The sequence below is a fragment of the Tachypleus tridentatus genome, chromosome 1, assembly GCF_004210375.1.
Source record: "Tachypleus tridentatus isolate NWPU-2018 chromosome 1, ASM421037v1, whole genome shotgun sequence".
Classification (NCBI taxonomy): Eukaryota; Metazoa; Arthropoda; class Merostomata; order Xiphosura; family Limulidae; genus Tachypleus; species Tachypleus tridentatus.
In genome coordinates, this window is record NC_134825.1 from 69,974,456 (window position 1) to 69,986,900 (window position 12,445).

The window sequence follows — 12,445 nt, forward strand, 5'->3', positions numbered from 1 at the left end:
TATATGAAAGTGTTAGTACAAGACACGCATTTTTCTACACTTTTTATAAAAATATTTAAATCCTAGAAATTTTGAAAAAGACAACCAGACATGCACTGTTTATGGCCTAATTATTTGTTTGTACGTGTCACTTAGTGTATATTAACACGCACTGTTTATGACCTAATTATTAAAATTAAAATATTTAAAACCTAGAAATTTTGAAAGACAACCAGACACGCACTGTTTATGACCTAATTATTAGTTTGTACGTGTCATTTAGTGTATATTAACTATACATTAGAATAGAAAATAGTTACTTAGTGCGTGTTGTTTATGAACAATAATTTTTTTTCTTTATTTTTAGTCTATAAATGTGCACCATTATTTGCATAAGTTTTGGTTACTTATTTGTCGTTTCTCAGATTTCTCATAAAGCTACGAAAGGACTATCTGCGTAAGACGTCCTTAATGTTAAAGTGATAGACTGGAGAGAAGGCAACTAGTTAACACTGCTCACCACCAATTCTTCGGTTAATCTTTTATCAATGGAACTTGGGGTTGACTGTTACTTTGTAAAGCCTCCACTGATAAATGAGCGAGCATATCTGATGAAGAGATTCGAACCCACGACCCAGGGTTTCGAAGTCGAATGCCTTACCCATGAGGTCAGGCATTGTGTATATAAATCTACTTTTAGGTTTATGTACAATTTATTTATGAAATCCTAACTTAAACACTAGAGTTTTGTAATTGGGCTTGTGTAAAACTTAGAAACACATAATCTATTGCAGTAAATTGATGAAGACAAATAGACATTGAAATAGATGTGAAGTCCACTTGTTGTAAGAGAAAGCAGGAAAATAAAAGAGATATTAAATAGAAGGGACACAAAACAATATCAGATCGGTGAAAAGAGAACAGAAACACGAGAAGTGACAGGTGTAGCAGTAAATACCTTTTTAAATAACTTGAAAGTGAACAGACACAGGCATAAAAAAGTAAACGTATATATCAAGAAATGAATAAAAATGATTTCTTTAAGAGGTTATCAATGGAATTAAATCGATTAAAAAGCAGAAACTGAGACGTTGTATAGTCTGTGTTTATATTTTTAACTGAAACTCCACTAAATAGTTATCTACCGATTGTATTATGTTTCTTGGTTTTTTAATTTTGCGTGATGATACACGAGGGCTTTCTGCGCTAACCGTCCATAATGTAGTAGTGAAAGACTAGAGGAAAGACAGCTAGTCATCATTACCTACCGCCAACTCTTGGTTACTCTTTTACCAACGAATAGTGGTATTACAACGCCCCCACGGCTAAAAAAAGCGAGCATGTTTCGTCTGACGCGGATTCAAACCCGCGATCTAATTGTTTCTAACATATAACATAAGCAATATATATATATATATTATAACTTTTAAACAATGGATACTTTTATCGCGTACATCATTCTTTCTCCGTGTTTACTATTGTTTCCTTTGCAGACGGAAATTTATTTCGAATTCCATTTTACCTCAAACACGTAACTAACATGATCTATCTTGATCAGTGAGGACTGTTCTAATCTGATTATAGCTCATCCTAATGGGTGCTATTCTACTGTGTGTTAAACCATATCAAAACAACAAAAGCAACTCCCCGTTTTGGTGACCAGAAGTATTACATAATCATGCTTAGTGCTGAAATTTATCTTCTCTAGAGATGTGCCACCCACTGTTAGTGCTCCCGGCGTTTCCTTATGAAATAATATTTTATTTAAGCATATGGCGTTTATTGTGACACAGAGGTAGAGACAAGAAGACTTTAGTTAAAACTAAAATCTCTATAACGCAGTTATTTCGTTTACTGCAATAAAATAAGTTATTATCATTCAGTTTTTCAGGACTAAGACATCTTTATTCAAGAAAAATGAAATGAAAATAAATGATAGTTTGTGAACATAAAAAATAACACAGGATAAGGGTGAAATCATAGAGATAAGAACAAGATGAGAAATGTTAGGAAGGTATTTATGATAATACCTCACAAAGTCTGAAAATAAATATATATAAATGTATTCTTAACATTTATATTCTGTTTATTCGATAATAGCCATGTAATATTAAACATATGAGAAATATATATACGTTATATTTTTATTGAGGCATACAATAAAAAGTTCGTCAGGAAGAAAAATGGATAAAAATCTTTAGATTAAAAGTCCTTAAACACAATCGTAATGTTGCATAACCAATTTTGTATGTATATAGGTAGTTTTACCGATCGAAATGTGAGAAAAAAAATTAACAATGTTAATTATCATGTTCACGAAGACAACAGAAACAACACTTGTTTGTTGGTAATACTGGCTGTTTAATTATTAATAACTTCTTATCACACTTAAGTTAATTACCGCTTCAAAAGTACCTAGAGGGCCAAACATTAATATTTACACTGCACTGTGGTGTCAATTTTAACATACTTAACAGTACTGTAAAAGTAAACTTATGGCAGGATATTTTAACAACTTTCTATTCGAATAGTGCTTGTACAGCGACGTAATATATTGAAAAATATGGGTGCCATTAAAGTAGAAACGTTTAGGATAACAAAACATTTTAAAACTACATCCAAAACCTATTTGAAACTCTCATAAAGTGAGGAAAATTATTTTCAAAGTGAACCCTAAAATCCAAAATATTCTTTCAATAAATCCGATTGTATTTCTTAGTACAGTCAGCAAAATGATAAAACGAAATTTCAAGTTAACGGAAGCTCACAAGCATTCGGTTACATCTTAAAATTAATGGACGCTTTAATGAGGAAGATGTCTAAAGAAATTTTAATAAAATCGATTCCATTCAACTAAGTACCTGTTAAATCCCCCACTGCAGATCCAAATTAGTTTTTGTGCAATCGTTCTGGTTATACTTGGTCTTCAAAGTTGAGGTCTCTGTAAAGTGAAGGATCTTTAGAACGTTTGTCAAGATGCTTGGTTTAATCATCGCTGTCATTTGTAGAAATTTGTTATATTGGAAATTGCACTACTCAGTAATGACACATAATGATAGGCATTAGAATGAGCATGGGATAAGACTGACCTGAAAAATTAGCTTCAAAGACAGTTGAGAATAGAGAAAATTGTTCTTGTAGAATATTATTAACCCTCAGTACTCCAGCACTACTCCTTATACTAGATCTGATTACAATGGTTAAATACGATATTTTGATAACTTAAACTACGAACCTAGTTTGAGTTACAATAAGTTACAGCTCTGGTTCGCCACATTATATATATATATATATATATGTCATGTATACTTTTTATAAAAATTTATTTTGCCACATTTACCTGTTTGATTTGGCAAATTGGTCTACGAGTAGAATAGTTTTGTTGTTAAATCGAATTTAACTATAGGAGTCGTTGTGATGTCGATTTAGAGTCATAAATAAGGAGTGTGTGTGTTTTAAGAAGATGAACTCCACGATTGAGGCGTATCCCCATCTGCTGTATAGCGTCCTATTTGTGATGACAATATGTCTTTCTGTTAGCAACCTAAGTTGAGTTTAACGCATTTTTCTTGTTGCAAACAGAGTTCGTCCTTAAAACTAATCTCAAGATCAAAAGACGACCACTATCTCGTAAACCAAGAATATGTATTTCCCGTACGCACTGAACCATTCTACATTGTTAACACAAAGTCAGTACGTGAGAGCAACCAAATACCTTGTGTTGAAAAACAAATCTTATCTTGAAACTCGCTTTTCTCCGTTTGTTTGCTTTTGAATTTCACGCGAAGCTACACGAGCACCATCTGCGCTAGCCGTTCCTAATTTAGTACTGTAAGACTAGAGATGGTATCTAGTCGTCACAACCTACCGCCACCTCTCAAGCTACTCTTTTACCAACGAATAGTGGGATTGACCGTAATATTATAACCTTTTCATCTTTGAACCCGTGACCCTCTGTTTACGAGTCGAGTGCCTCAACCACCTGGCCATGCCAAGTAGCTTTCCTTTCCATAAAAAATGCTTTTATTTCATTATATTACTGTGATTTTATGTTAACATTTTATATTTAAAATTTCTTAGCTTGAGTACCTGAAAAGCAATATTTCTAAAACAATTATGATAAAATTTTCTATTTATAGCGTTCATTAACTTACGTTTGCCTAGTTATAAAGACCTTCCAAATAATAATGATAAGGTAGTTCATATATTTATTTTACGATATCTTTGTACATTTACATTATCTATACAGCGTTACTAGATTATTTCGAATAAGTCATTTTCTTTACAAGTTAATATTCAACTAAAAATATTCATCTGTAATTATGACGGTCTTAAGTTTCTCTTTCAATTCCTCTTTGTTGGTACACGCGCACAATAATTATGACTCAGCTTTCGTTAAAAAAATGTAACTATTGTATTAAATATGCTTACACGAGATGAACCTTATTACAAAACGACGAAATTCTTTATTTTTCGTTTTTTCTTCTTCAAATTTTTTTCTGCATTAGCTACCTTCCTCCTTTTGCTGACAAGAACACACATACAAGTAAAAGTAATTATAATACCAAAAAGGTGGGGTGAATAACTTGGTTGAAGGACCACCTGCGTCACTGTGCTCTACGTTCCATGTTATTCATGGGTAATTTACTCTAAGGACGAGGATTAGCTGCACAGAACTGTGTGTCTGATTCTTCTCGAGTCTGTACACAGATCTGATATCATAACAAAAAGTAGAAACATGTCGTCGTTGTGGTTAGTCTCAAATTCAAGAACCAAAATTCAATTAAAAGTTCCAAATTTTTTTACGCTGACTGCTTAATTCAATAACATGCTAAACATAAGAAAATTTGAATAAATTTTACAGACGACAAATTATTTAGTTTTTCTAGTGGCGTGCATTTAATAAAAAAAACAACAAGAAATCACTGACAGTGTATGGTTAGCAAGAAATATTATTAATTTAATTTGTTTGGATTTAGAAAAGGAAAATAATACTTATTCCAGCTAGATATTTTACTTAACCATTCTGGTTTATTTTCTCTTTTCTTGAATCCGCTGGCAGATAAGCTAGAGAGATTAAAGCTTAAACATTCGGGGTTAAATACTGTCGTGAGTATACACAGAGTGGTGATAGCCAATTGAGCAGCTTTGTGTTTGACAATAAGTGAACAAAAGACTCTCCTTCCTTGTTTTAGTTTTAATAAAAATTCTGTTAATTTAAGTCAGGCATTATTAATGTTTATGTTTACAGAAAATGTTGATGCTCTTCATTCAGACCTAAGTATCCTAATACACTGTGGTGTTTGGAACATTTTGGAATCATTGGTATATTGAAGGTCAGCCTGATATTTGTCTGTTGGAGTTCTTTTTACAATTTGCTGTATTGTTAGTGAAAAATTTGATGCAGTCTTTACGGAATTTGTTTTTAGTCGAAGTGTTTAAGTGCCACTAAATGTAGTCTACATGAATTAAATCATTTTATCTAATTATCGCCGTATGTCGTGCTTGTATTAGAGACAAAGTGACTCCTAATCGTCTTTAAAGCACCCAGTGGGTTTCCATGGAAACTTATTAGCATCATTTTTTTTTAAACTACTGTTTTTATTTTATTGAACAACTCAATGAACCCATCTTCTACTCTTTTATAAGGAAACTGGACAAAAATTTTTAGATTAGAATTAAATAACCATATTCGCAATGTTTTATAACCAATCAAAGAATATAAGTTGTTTTACTGATCGAAATATTTAAGGGGTAGATATTGATTGTTTGTTTTTGAATTTCGCACAAAACTACTTGAGGGCTATCTGCGCTAGCCGTCCCTAATTTAGCAGTGTAAGACTAGAGGGAAGGCAGCTAGTCATCACCACTTACCGCCGACTCTTAGGCTACTCTTTTACCAACGAATAGTAGGATTGACCGTAACATTATAACGCATCCACGGCTGAAAAGGCGAGCATGTTTGGTGCGACGGGTATTCGAATCCGCGACCTTCAAATTTCGAGTCGAATCCATTAATCCACATGGCCATGCCGGGCCAAGGGTAAATATTGAAAACTGATGAAACTAAAAACTAACGTTATATATTGATTCCCAAAGAACACTATAGTTGTTAATACTGAACGTCAAGTTAGTTATGTATAGATATTAGAACTATAAAGACAGTTCTGTGCAAAAACTGAAATACGTATATAATGCCATAAATTTCATTAATAAATGCACAAGAAAACTTGTACCTATTGTGATTAGAATTCACTAACACATCGTTTGGATACTTTCTCTAATAACGATGTTTTCGGCAGTAATTTCAATAGCACCCTTCGAAGTAAGTTTGACGAATTGGTTTAATACTAAGTACATAAGTTAAATCAATAATATAAACAATCTTCGTAAATGTAATAACATTAAGAAATAACAATATTCAAAATTAAACATTGCGGACATTAATGGCAAAAACATGAAATAAAAGTGAAGTTTGTTATTGCTTCCATAAGCCTAACACATGCTAAATTAAACGGCAAATGGTTAACAAAAGAACCGATTACAGTACAAATTTTCTCGAATAAAAATATTTATTTTTAATTATTATAAATAATCATAAATATTAATTAAAAATATATTTAAATCCATTTAGAAATTTTCTTTACCATTGTATCTAGGTGTTTTATTCAAAATAATTGGACAATTACCAAATGTTAAGAATTACTTCTCCATTGAGAAATCAGAATTAAAAGGTAAATACATACCTGTTGAAGACCAAATAAAACACAGGAAGATGATACACAATTTAGCTCTTCTCTTTTCAGTTCCATTTATTTCATAGTTTACAATTTTGTCAAGACCACATCTGTTATTTAGCTCCTTTCAACTATGTGTGTTCGTGGGCGTAGAAAAACTGGGGCGGCGGAGCTACACGAGTGTAACTAGTCCCAAGCTAGTTCTTATATTACTATACACGTGCAAAATAAATTTTTCAACGATATAACTTATATTGTTGCTGATACTTTCACTTTACCTCAATGGCAGCTAATTTAAGAATAGCATAACGAACAAAATTAATGTAAAAATTTCACATCGCAAAACAATTTCAGTGGTTACTTTGATCGTTTTTGTAACTTTAACTTAGGTAAATTGATAATTTTGAACCTTTGTTAAAGTCTGTGTTTTCAGAAAAAAAATAAAAAATCTGTTTAATTAACCACTGCTGGTGACTTTATAGAATGGTGACTAGGAGTATATCATGTTAGAACGTTGGGAACTTCTATAAGAACTATACATTTTGTAGTTTGCAGATGTATTTCTATAGTTAACGTTCAGTCGTTTAAACTTAACTAACTTTTAAATATAAGGCCCTGTTAAAACAGTATACCACGTTAATTGTTTGAGCTATTTTTGTTCGATTAATTATTCAGAATTATGAATTATTTTAGAGAAAATATTTGGAAGTTTGTTGATGTATTGCATAATATTCTCATGATTGCTCTTACCTTCTTTTTGGTTTAAAAATATCCGTTTCTTGATCTGTGTTGAACCTACAATTACGTGTGACAGTTCTATTAGAAATGGGCCCGGCATAGCCAGGTGGTTTAAGGCATGCGACTCGTAATCTAAGGGTCGCGGGTTCGCATCCCCGTTGCACCAAACATGCTGGCCTTTTAAGCCGTGGGCGCGTTATAATGTGACGGTCAATCTCACTATTCGTTGGTAAAAGAGTAGACCAAGAGTTGGCGGTGGGTGGTGATGCCTAACCTCTTGTCTTACACTGCTAAATTAGTTACGGCTAGCGCAGATAGCCCTCGAGTAGCTTTGTGAGAAATTCAAAAATAAACAAACAATCTATTAGAAATGGTTTAGTTTATAAACAGTAGCAAGGGAATGTTTGGCAGTGTAAAGTGAGTGTAAGGAAAGATTCCAAATTGAAAACTGTGCTGACGTACGAGACAATGCAGTTGGAACTAGACTTAAGAGATGTATATAAATAAGAAGTAAAGATGCTTTCTCAAACTTTAGTTGTTTCCCATTTTTAGTGTTCTATTTATAAAATGTTTTTTTTATTTTCCTCATTGTATTCTTTACTAATTTAGTTACTTAGTAATTTAGTCTTAATTAATCAATCTGAGTTTTGCCGAGGATCCGAGTAGCCCCAGGGATGGAAGGTAATTTTCTTTGTATGTTATTCACTAAGATTATGTTTGGACTTCATTTACGGTCTAGTAAGTGAAAAATTAATGTTAAAAAAGGTTAGCAAGCTAGATACGAAACAGTGGTTGTTCATAATACGCAATGCGGAGTTCCTCATGACAATTCTTCGATGTGCATTATTTTTAATTGGAGATAATTTAAAATTATTGTAATAAAACTGCTATGTTGTCCTTAGAATCTTTTCCCAAGATATCTCAAGACACTCCATTTCTTCTTGAAAGTAATACTAATAATCAACACCCAGTTATTTCATTCTGTCGAACTCAAGTGAAACTGAGTAAGTCCTTTCTCTTGAGCTTTGAACCAAGTAGCTCATGCATCTGAAGTCCATGGAGTGTGAGAAACGAAAACTTGTTAATGGGAGTATAGTGGTGAAAGTCAGTTGTTTTTTATTTCATTTAGATCACTTCTCAAGTATCTCAATTGGTTGAGTAATCTCTGACTACCTAGCGGTAATGATCCAATAGAGAACTTTAAGGGGTTGTTTATGGAGCGTCACGAGGTATACGTGCAGAGAACTCGGATGAAGAGCTTTGAATTTCTAGTTCCAAGATCGTGTGTGTCTTAAGACTGATTAGGAGAGAAAGCACGGTTCAGTAAGTAACTGAAATACTGTTGTCACTTTTGATGGAACAGTTTTATCTAATTAATATTGATTTTGTATGCTTCTCTGAGAAACCTTACTTTAATAATCTAGTCGAGTGTTTTCACTGAGTTCACTTTGGTTATATTTCTGCTCACTTTCATAGTCGAACTTGGTGTCTTAGTCCACATGAGGCATCAGATCGTGACAAATGATTATTTTCTCAATACAATTGATTGTATAACAGGAAAGCTTATACTATTGACTCTTGTCACTCAAAGATTGAGCTCCTAGGTTGTTCTTTCTGACTCGTTGGGAAGTTTGATTTTTCCTTACAAAACAGTTTTAGTTTTACCTATATATTCTGCTTCTCACTCATTCTTCCGGATATTCTTGTCCGTTAACTGGAAGATATAATCCTGAGAATTATAGTCTCGTTTACAATCTATGACTTCAGTTCTTCAAAGTGCTAACGAGTATAGATCCGTTCTTACTGACGCGACCCGGAATGGTCAAATGATTAAGACCCTCGACTCATAATCTGAGGGTCACGTGCTCGAATCCCTGTCTCACCAAACATACTCGCCCTTTCAGACGTGTTATAATGATCGGTCAATCGGTTGGTAAAAGAGTAGCCCAAGAGTTGGCAGTGGGTGATGATGACTAGCTACCTTCCCTCTAGTCTTACACTGCTAAATTAGGGACGGTTGTGGCACAAAGCCATCGTGTATCGTTATGCGAAACAATTCTCACTGATACACTTTATAACTCGTTCACGTGGTCTTACCAAAACGCTACAATGTCGAATGTAACCATCTAGTTGAGTTTCGAAGTATATTATATAATTCTTTCTGCAAAACATTTACAACAGGTATTGCTCTGAATTGTTAAAGTTATATTAAAAATACACATACACAAGTATTTATGTGGCCATAAAAGAATTACTAAGGTATGAATTCCATATTTCTACCATCTCATAAAGGTATGAATTCCATATTTCTACCATCTCATAAAGCTATGAAATCCACATTTTTACCACCTCATAAAGGTATGAAATCCATATTTTTACCATCTCATCCACTAGAAGTAGTGCATTTGTAATCTAGTTGACTTCTAGTTTATTTTATTCCCTACATTGGTTTACGATATCTGCACTTTATTTTATGAGACTTTTGAAAAATATCGAATAATGCATTAATGAACCTTTTTCTGAATTTAATTAGAATTACAATATCCATTTTCTCAACATAATTCGTCTTCTGGTTTGAATAGTGCTACGTATTATTGTGTGTTATTTTAACTTCATGTACAAGCTTGGAATTTTTGTTTGAATTTTTTACACAGTTATTGGGTTTTTGGTACTTGTCCAAGAGCTTTGAAACGTAAATGCAATACTAGTTCTAAAGACTGAAAAATCTGGTTGGCTCTTGAAATTTTATTGTCCAATTACGTTATATTTTTGTATTGTTAAAATAACGGAAGATGTTATTCGTGTTCAATTCACGTGGTCTCTGGAACATCATTCAATTATTTGTAACGTAAGTTTTGCAAAGTTAAAAGAGATATTGATAATCTAGTTCTGCTGGTTATCCTTGGATATATTGTATCTGTTTGTCTATACATTGAATCAGTTGTTGATAACATTTAAGTTGTTTTTTTTTGTAAATTTACATTTTTAGGTATAAGAGTAGAATTCTACACTGAGTGCACAGTCATTTGTATGGATGTTTTATGCTGCCAACATCCAAAGTGTTAATTATTCAATATAATTTTTGCATGAGACTTCAAGACGAATCTCGCTGTATCTAATATTATGCCTTTTGATTTTATAAAGCGTTTAATTTAGAATAGTTAATATGGAATTAATTTTGAAGATGACATGTCCATTTTCAGACTAGGTCGTGACCCTTTTTTACATTCCAAACCATTCAACAGACTTCTTATTGATACCCTGAGGATTTCATTTTCTGCAATGAAATGTAAGTACATGACTATTACACATAATAAAAAAATACGTATTAAAACTTTGCATTATGGGTATGGATAACTTCGTAATAGAATGCCATCTTGAAATGATACTAAACATTCATTAGACCTATAAACCGCAAGTTAATACTTGTCTAAAACATATCAATAATTTAAGAAATTTCTCTAGTATGTCGTAATGAGTTGACTCTTGTTTTTACTCCAATCTCAAACTTACTTGCAGAACTATCACACTTACGTTGAGTAATGTCTTTAAAACAGTTAGTTTTCTACTGTCCAAAAGAGTAATTTACTCAAGTATGAAAGATGTAAAGTCATTATAAAATAGGTTCCTGTTACCAATCCAGAAAATACGTTAAAACTGTTAAAATATTGCATACTTACTATCAGCAAAATATTGCGTCTTACTAATAAGAGATATTGCGTACCTGAAATTGCTGTGGGTGTTGTATAAAGTTAAACACAGTCCAAGTCCGTTTTAACTCAGAATTACAATTTTATGATCTTCATCTGTGTTCCTGTTAACAGAAATTTCAATGTGTTTAAGATTGGATTGCTTTTTTTTTCTTAATAACACCTACATCTTAACTCGTCATCTAGTGTGTCAGGTTACGCTGTTTCGTGTTGTTAGTCTAAGAAAAGCAGACGATCCGTCTGAAAACAATAATTTTTAATATTTTATTTTTTCGAGAAAAGTCAAAAAGCGAGAGAGAGAAAAATTGTTCCACAAGATTATCGTTTCCATTTTAAACAGTGATTTATTTAACTGGAGGTTTCTCCATTCTTTGTAGAAGCAATGAATAGTTCACTCGTTTAATGAATCACAAATGATTTAGCATATGAAGACAAAGCTGACGTAAAGAATGCACGAGTTAATAAAGATAGTTCTACCATTAAATGTTCAAAACAATTACAGCTCATTTACTTCGAAAACGATAAGACCGAGACTGGGGTACGACATAAACATGTAAATTTTAAGGTTAGAAGAGACGCAGAGAAATAGTTTATATTCTATTCTGTTGCTTAAAAGACATACGTTGTTCCCACTATTCAAGGATTCCTTCAGATGATTCACGAGAGATGATCAGTTGTTCTCATTTTAGCGTCATTAGAGGACGTCGAATAGCTAGCTGGTGATGAAGAACTCGTGTCGGTCTGATGAGAATACAAAGCAAGGAGACACTAAGACTATTAATGGGTTGGAAGAGACTGAGCACTTGAGGACTTTTCAAGAGTGCTGCTTTTCCAGCGTTCCGAAGAATAAAGAGTGCATAAATGATTTAAGTAAGACGTAGAAATAAGTGTTTGAAGCAGCTTTTCTTCGTAGGTAGGAAGGAAACAACAACAGAATACCTATGTAAAATGGATGGATAGTTCACATCTTTATAACTTATAATTCTATTTTCTAGAGTTTTAAGGTTTCTTTTTTATACTGATTTTAATAATCTTAAAAAAGTTATAAATCTGTAGTTTATACCTGTTTAAAAAACTATTTTCCAGCGCTAGCTTAGTATAAGGTATCTCTCCTAATCGATAACAAATTAACTTTGTAAAGAAAACAGTTAGTCAGAATGTTGGATATTTTGTTATTTATTACCTATACAAAACTGTAAAGAAAGAATCTTATTCTACGATGTTCATTGCACTTCAAGGTAACAACTTTTAAGCGAAAACTCCAATAAAAGAGAAACTAGA

General features: G+C 32.6%; 1 long non-coding RNA gene across 1 annotated transcript in view; it reads right to left on the reverse strand.

Annotated features, from left to right (window-relative positions):
* LOC143251651 (uncharacterized) overlaps positions 1–6,821 on the reverse strand; it is a 104,948-nt gene extending 98,127 nt beyond the window's left edge. Inside the window, exon 1 of the long non-coding RNA XR_013028634.1 lies at positions 6,726–6,821. This is a non-coding gene — a long non-coding RNA (uncharacterized LOC143251651). The remainder of the gene's footprint in view (positions 1–6,725) is intronic.
* Between the last annotated feature and the right edge of the window lie 5,624 nt (positions 6,822–12,445).